Source organism: Echinops telfairi, unplaced genomic scaffold (genome assembly GCF_000313985.2).
Source record: "Echinops telfairi isolate 266 unplaced genomic scaffold, ASM31398v2 ScPeMD7_1;HRSCAF=3_0, whole genome shotgun sequence".
Classification (NCBI taxonomy): Eukaryota; Metazoa; Chordata; class Mammalia; order Afrosoricida; family Tenrecidae; genus Echinops; species Echinops telfairi.
The window spans coordinates 3,360,334-3,368,700 of NW_022103896.1; positions in this window are offsets into that span (position 1 = coordinate 3,360,334).

Genomic DNA, 8,367 nt, shown 5'->3' on the forward strand with positions numbered 1-8,367 from the left:
TTCTTATATTCTGAAACCCCGTGAAAGCCTAGTGCTGGCGAGAAGGAGGGGGTGGGGCAGCCAGTCCTGGGTCCCCATTCCAGCCCTGCTACAGTCCTGTGGCCCCTGGGAAGCACATCGCCACCCGTGAGATGTCTTCTTGTGAACACGAACGAGGGTCCCAGGATGCCGGTCACAGTGCCAGCCGAAGACAGAGATCAGACTAACTTGAAAGACTCTCTAAGTTTATTCTGAGATAGCAGACCGAAGGAAACAGTCTGGTTTGCCACCTCCAAACTGCTTCGACAATCAGGCAAGTTAAATCCCCGACAATTTTGTGATTAAAAACAAATACAGCTTTACAAGGGTCCCAGGAAACAATTGATACCCCAAACATGGTGACACAAAGCAGGTTTTGCAATGATTACAGGAAACAAGGATCTCTACCTACCTTTCTCCAGGGTTCCCGGACCAACCCTGGAGTATCGTGCTCTGTCCTCTAAGTGGGAGATGATTTGTACCTGAGTACTTATCTTAATGGCCAGCCTCCTGGAGTCAGAAGTCCCTCCTGATTAAGCTTCAAAAGTATTTTATTGCAAGGGAGGGAGCTGTTACCTTTCGGATTTCAGTGGCAACAAAGGAAATCTTAAATTATGCCGTAATTCTAGTGATTTTAATGAACAGCAGGCTAACTCTTTCACCTCCTCCATCATCCTCCAATGAACCGACGGTGCACTGTTTGCTCCAGGAGATTGTTGTGAACTCTGACTGAGATACTGTTTGCTAATCATCTATGAGGGAGGGAGAGCTTGGCTCCCCCAGGGCCACACACATAGCAAGCAGGCAGTAATTGCTGCCTCTGCCCTCTGACAGGAGGAAAGAGGCGGGCTGAATACTCTATGTGAGCTGAGACCCGAGACGGAGCACAGCAAAGCCTGCTTGTCCCACAAGATCTGGGCTCAGACTCTGCTACTTGGAATTCTTTTCTTTGGCTTAAGGCATTGTCTCTCACCCTTGTTAACATGCGTATGCCCTCTGGGTAAGTGCCATTGTCACTCAGACAATTGCTCAAGCTTTTGAAAGTCTTTACACAGCAGCCACCGCCTTGTTCATCAGAAGCCCTTCAGGGCATGTTTGAGGGGGGACTGAGATAAAAACACACTGAAAAATCTAGAGGGGGCAGGGGCGGGGATGGGATGGGAATGTGGACTCCCAAGAATGTTTCGGCCCACTGAAGGAGCTAGGGGCAGGAGACAATTTAACCAGGAGTCCAATCCTTCTTGCTTGGCCCTGGAACTCGGAAGGACCTGGCTTCCAGTGTCTTCCTGGGGACTCTTCTCCCCTTCCTCCCCACTTGTTCACCCAGCCTTCCTGACGCTGACCCGGCAAATGCCCAGGACGCCACGTGGTCCAGAATAGAGCCCGAGGAAGTCACGACTTCCACACCGAGGATACCATCATCACCTTGAAATGAGATGGGAATTGAATGGGTGTCACCAGCAGCCACCCACTGCTCAGAGACGCTGCTGCAGGCTTCTCATTTTCAAGGTAGAGATCACGGCTCCCACCTCTAAGAGTTCCCAGCCAGCGGAGTCACCCATGTTCCTGACAGATGCCCTGCCCCCAGGCACTGCCCTCGGGGAGTATTTTTGAGCTTGGTTTCTGTGGCTCTTGGGACTCTATTCTCAGGTCAACCGCGGAAAAGAACGTGTGCCTTCTCTTTGGTTTTCAAACTTCAGATCCACCCAGAAGCAGTTGTGGCTCCCCCTTCCCTCTGGATCCTGGTGCCACTGCTCCACTCCCTAGAAGCAAAGGCTCCCTCTAGCACAGGACCATCCCTCCACGGCAGGTCTAAGTCTAGCCTGGCAGGGGTAGTTCTGTGGAAATTGCGAGTGGGCAGGGGAGCAAAAGCAGAGACCTGGACCGGAGTGGAGGCAAGAATGGTTCCCCTGTTAAGCGAACTGGACAGAGACTCAAACAGTCAAGTACGTTCTGCCATGTGGAAGCCCCGTGGGACAGGGAGGAACTGTCCCTATGGGTTTCCAAGATTGTAACTGTTTACGGGAGTGGGAAGCCCCATCTTTCTTCCAAAGAGCTCCTGGTGGTTTGGAACCACAGACCTTGTGGATTACAGCCCTGCTTGTAACCCCGGCTCTGCCAGGACCCAGTGAATGGGACAATGCTCAGCCGTTCCTGAGCTCAGGCCTTCTCTCTGAGCAAAACCTTTAAGAGCCAGCATTGTCTTGTGGACGACTCCTCACCCTCAGGACTCTGCTCCCCAGAACTACTTGCGACCCAGCCTCATCTACAGGCAACAGAATTCTTGGGCTGAAGTTCCTGGACTCTTGGGCCTGAAGGAACCTTGACAATGGCCACGGCATTTGTGGGGCTGCTATGTCAGCCGTTCCAGGTATGTAGCTACTCTTTCCCGGGGGCGTCACCCAAAGACATGCTGCAGCAGCTCCTCTAGGTCTGATCAGAGTAACCTTGGTTTTGGCAAAGAGAGGAACCAAATGCTGGTGGCAGAAATAAAGACCACCCATAAGAGAAGAAAACTGGTTGCCAGGGAGTTGATGCCATGCAGGGTGGGTGCCCCACGCGCGTCCGAGCAGAAGTGCACTACATTGGGGATCCAATGACATTGGTGGGTAAGCAGGTCTTTTTTCCTGAGGTGCCTCTGGGTGGGCTCCGACCTCACGGGGTGCAGCCAAAGTATTGATGCAGCTCGTGCTGTAGCCAGGGGCTCCCTTGACAGGACTTGTTGCAGACTGGAGGGTGGGCAGGCAGAAGGAAGGCTGCCTAGTGAAGCAAGGGGAGGCTTCGGGTTGGAGACTGTTGGCCTGTGGGGGCTGGAGGTGGGTTCGCTTCAATTAGGGCATCCTCCCTCTGTGATCCTCAGTGAGGCTGTGTCTCACGTACTTCGGACATATTGTTAGGAGAGACCATCCCGGGAGAAGGATGTCATGCTTGGCACGGAAAAGGGGCAGGGACAGAGAGGAAGACCTGGACACGATGGGTTGGACACAGCGGCTGCCATGAGGGGCTCAGGCATCCTTGGGAGCATGGTGCAGGACCGGGTGGTTGGGACCGATGAGTAGGGACCAACTTGATGGTACCTAAGGATGACGACGACATAGGATTGCTCAGAAGGCAGGATGGCAACATATTTTGGACATGTTGTCAGGAGAGACTAGCCCCTGGAGAAGGACATTAGGCTTGGGAGAGTAGAAGGAGAGTCCAAAGCGGATAATCTTACAGAGACAGAGCGACATCGGGGCTGCTGCAACAGTGGGTTCAAAGACAGCAACAATTGCAAGTGTGGGGCAGGCCTGGTGGTGTTTGCTACTGTCATAAGTAGGGTCGCTGTGAGAACTGACTGGGCGGCACCCAACAACAACGACAATGACAACAACAAGGTTATTGGAGGAGCACATTTGCCTTTCTCTGGTTGCACTTGGCTCAGTTGAAAGCGGAGGCACCAGTGAAGGCAACCGGCAGCTATTGACCAAGTCCTGCCCCTTCTGGGCCACTGGCTGCCAAGGCTCTGGTCTGGTTTTGCCGGCACGGGCCCAAGTTCTGTTGTCTTATGGAGTCTGGTCGTTGCCCGGTGGCGTAGTCAGTATATCGGTCACCTTATCTGATCACCCAACAAGCAAGGTCAGCTGGCTTACCTGTGCTTACTTCCTCACCCGTAGCTCTGGCTGCCACCCCTACCACACGTCCCTAGGGAATCAAAGTCCCACTTCACAGGCACAATCCCTGACAGGGGTGGCGTCCCCAGTCAGCAAGGTGAGGCTTCTCAACTCACCCTCCTTACGGGCATGTCACCTCAGCTCAGTCCTCAATCTTGGCTGCCTGGGAGAATAACCTCAGAGCCCAAACATATGCCGCCCGGGGCTGATGCCAACTACAGAGGCTGCGATGTCATTGTTTGGGGTCTGTTCTGGGCAGGAGGCTGGTTGGACATTTCTCAGGAGCGTCTCATGCCGAGGTGGAAAGTGACTGCTTCAGAGTGGGAGCCGGCAAGCATTGCCTCCTGCAAAGACTCCAATACGAAATAGTTTCGGCATTGTGGGCCGCATGGTCTCTCCGTTACCACTGCTCCTCTGCCGTGGGAGCATAGATGCAGCCAGAGACTCTACATGAAGGAATGATGGTGGCTGCATTTCAACGAACCTTTATTTATAAAACAGGCAGAGGGCCAGATTTGGCCTGCAGGCAGTGGTTGGATGTTGTAAATGTGCCCTTGTGTCCCCCGAGCCTTCAATCCGACAACCCTCTGTGGTACTTGTTTAAAACAGGGTTTCCTGGGCTTGTTTCTGAGCTATTGGGCCCACCTCTCCAAAGGAAGCCTTCAGCATGTGTGTGGGGGGGAGCCAGCCCCTCGTACTATCATGGGCTCCGTAAGTGCAACTGTACGGTTATGATATATAAAGATTATAGTAAAGTCATTGAGAATAGAATAGTAGAGTAAAATAAAGAAGCCAGTCACATTTTATGGTAGCATGCTCACCTCCTGAACAGCCATGATCTCAACAGCCAGGTCCACACACAGCATGGGCAGAGAGGGCAGGAGAGAGAGATTTATTTCTAACCAAGGCTTACATACCTTTTGGGGAGTGCAAGCCCCCTAATTACAGGTAAAGACCTACGTCACAGGAAGGGGCTGTACTATAGGTAATACAGTAATGGAAAGGGGGATGATCTAGGGGTATGCACGCTATAGGAAGAGGAGGGTATACATGTGGCAAGATGGGCGGATCCTAGATTCATGGTGGTGGCCTAACCTTGATTGTCCTTGGTCTAGAGACTTGATTTAGTCTAAGCTCTCCTGGGAGAGCAATCCACTGTCCTTAACAGTAGGGAGAGAGCCCCACCTATGGTGGGACAGACAGTAGTCTGCTTGCTCTGGATGGCTGGTGCCTTCAGGGAGATAACGTGACAATCATTTACCATTAGTTGAAAACAGTGTCCCAGGCCTGACATATATTTGGGGAGAAGCTGGGGAACAGTCGTTTTATATCCTACACATGAGTATAGACAAGCCTGTGCGGTCGAGCTGAACTGGAGGGGAGATCTGGCAGGGAGGGTGGCCCTTCATTCTTTCACACGACGTACACCTCGGGGGTTGTCCAAACAAAGGAGAAAGCTGGCAGCCAAGGAAAGGAGGGAAGGTGGGCCAATCAGCAAGCAGGCCAGGAAACAGGGTTAAGGGTCAATGTGTGAAAGGCAAATGGGTCAAAACAGGAGGGAGAAGAGAAAACCTCAGCGCCTGTCCCTGATCTGACTCTCAGAGAGGGAGGGGAGGAGAAAGTTAGCTAGAGTCTGGCGCTACTCCTCTCGGGAGGCAGGTCTTGGTCAGTGCCAAGGCACAGACCATCCGCTAGGGGTGTCCCATATTGGCAGACCTGGCCAGGCCACACTGGTGCTGCTGTGCCCACGTATCATTGTCTGGGGCATCTATGGAGGGTGTCACAGAAAGGGGCTGTCAGCTGACTTCCCTCCCGAGGGACACGCTCTTTCTGGAGGGAAGGTCTGAGTGGCCCACCTCCATGGCGGCCACAGCGGGGATGGTCAGAGGGAAGGAGAGGGGACAGCGGAAGGGAGGGAAATATGGAAGTGGAGCAGGCTCTTTTTCTTGAGCCACTGTTCCCAAATAACCATGATCAGGATGGCTTAGAACAACCGAAACGTATTTCTTCCCAGTTCTGGAGGGAAGCCTGAACTCAGGGTGTTGACAGCCCCCAGCATCCTCGGAAGGTTGCAGAAGAGGCTCTGTTCCCTGCTTTTCTTGTAGCGTTAGGTGCTGACAGCAATCCCTGGTGATCTTTCACTTGGAGATGCCCCACTGTAATCTCTGCCTCTGTTGTCGCACCATGTTCTCCTATGCATCTCTCAGTATCGCTTCTCCTCTCCCTATAAGGATACCAGTCGTATCAGAAGAGGGTCCACCCTAATGACCGAACTTAAATTCATCATATTTCATCGCCATAGAGGCAATATTGCTCACAGTGATCCAACAGGACAGGGTAGAGCTGTCTCTGTTAGACTCCAAGACCGTAACTCTTTTCCGGAGTAGAAAGCTCTGTCTTTCTCCCATGGAGCCACTGTGGTTTTGAACTGCTGACCTTGAGGATCTAAGCCCAGTGTGTAGCCACTATGCCACCAGAGCCCCCTTAATTACATCTGAAAGCAGGTCACACTTGCAGGCATCAGGAGTTAGGACTTGACCCTGTCCTCTAGGAAGTCACAGACCAACCCCTCCTGAGTAGGAGGCAGGAAGATGCGGTTGGTGAACAGAGGGGGGAATGATCTAGGAGTACAATTACTTTGCAAATCACAGACTCAGATTTCCAAGGTTGTTACTCAATTTCAATTCTTTCTTCAAGAGTGGGCAGCTCTCATTGTCCACTGGGCTCCCCACCCCCCAGGAAGGGACAACCAACCATTTCTTAGATTTCCAACACTATCAAGATCCAGCAGGGGCACAAAACCATATACTCTTCACAGAACTCTGGTGTGTCATCTTGTGTTTAACAAGCCTATGCAATAGCATTGCATCAGCTTCCCATTTACCAAGTTCTTTTCTTAACCATATTCTGAAAAGTTCAGTCTATCTGAATGTTGAGCTACAGGTATTACCTTTCAGGTTTCTTCATCTTTAGCCCGGCAAACTCAATCAGACAGGAGGAGGGATTTGTCAAAAATTACCCCCAGGCGTAAGTGGCAGAGTTGGGACCTGAACCCAGATTGTCTTGGTATAAATTCTGAGTTTCGGCTTGTGGCGGCAACAACAGAGTGCCCCCCGCCCACACCCCAGTCACGCCTGCTACCTTCAGGTATGCCTGTTGAGTTAAACACAGCCTGCACACCGTCTGAAACAATCACTCTGAAAGCCTTCAGCAGAGAGATTTATTTCAAAGGTGGGGCAAATATCTCAAAACTAATTATGTGCTTGAGTCCTTTAAAAACCAGATTGTTCTCTTCTTTAGAGAAAGTGGCAAATGTTGTATTTCGAGTGCCACATGAAAGAACAAACAATAATAAAACCATGGTGACAAAGACACCCAGGATGTCAGGTCCGGAGAAAATAGCAAAGGAACTAAAAATAATAAGAGCTCTTTAGGTCGTGGACCTTAAAAATAATCCTTGTCTTCATCACACATCACCCCCACCCCCCAAAAAAGAAGTAAAACAGCATCTGATGTGCTTAGAATAAATTTGTGAAAATACGTGTTTTCTATGTTTTCTTACATCCTACTGTGTGTGTGTGGTGGCGGGGAGGCACCTTCCAGGCAGCGTCTCTTTCTTCCATCCAGTGAGAGGCACTTACACGCTCTCATGTTCCTCCTCTGCTTGATTCGTGGATTTATCTTGAGTCAACCAAGTCAGAATCTCACAGCCTATTGGTTAGAGACCCAGCTCTCCTATGCATGGGTCTCTTCGTACAACACCTCACAACACGGGATGACTGCCCTGAGAGGGGGAGAGAGAACTAGAGAACACACAGTCTTTCTGAAAATTAATCTCAGAACACGGTCTGTGTTCGCTTCGAGAGAAGTGGGTCAGTAGGGTCAGCCCATGTCCCGGGGAAGGGGCGACGCAGGGTCTGAATATCCCAAGGCAGAGTCTCTCGGCACTGTCTTGGAGACTGTCTACCATGCTCGGAGGAGGGAAGTGGAGGCCAGTGTCTTAATTTTTCAGGAACTGAAATGCCACCATCGGGAGGTGACTTTAAACAATGGTAACTTGTTTTCTAACAACCAGGGAAGCTACACGTTCCCACTTAGAGTCTCGGTCATGCCCATTCTCTCTATGGGCCCGTAGCTTCTGGGCTCTGCCAGCTAGCACTCCTTGGAGTTCCTTTGCTTGAAGGTGGGTCCTTACATGTCATCTGCCTCTTTATAGGGTGACCCCCAAATTCAAAGACTCTGTGGGAAATGGAGTTAAATGATACTAGATTGTTTCCCCCAAGAACTTCTCAATGCCCCCTTGTAACTCTGATGTGATTAGGTTTAGGGCACGCCTGACATTTCAAGGGTCTCACGAATGCATCGATGAAAGCCCTGTCCCCACCTGGGAGCCTCTGCTAGTTACACAATCTGGTGTCAACTTGGGACTTGAGAGGATTAAGAGTGAAGGTGTGGAGTCTAGTCTGTCAATTGGGTCATAGCCAATGAGGCCTCTGTGTGGTGTGGGCATGGCCTTCCCCTGAGGATTCTGGGAACTCCGCTATTTCTTCCTTGGAGCTGGGAAGAGATTCTCTTCCTCAACTCACTCCCTGAGAGACACTCTACTGACAAGACACATGGCACCACGCTGATAGACCCCATGCTCTGGGAACTGGAGAAGCCACCTGGAGACCCTGCTGGTGCTGAGATGCTTACA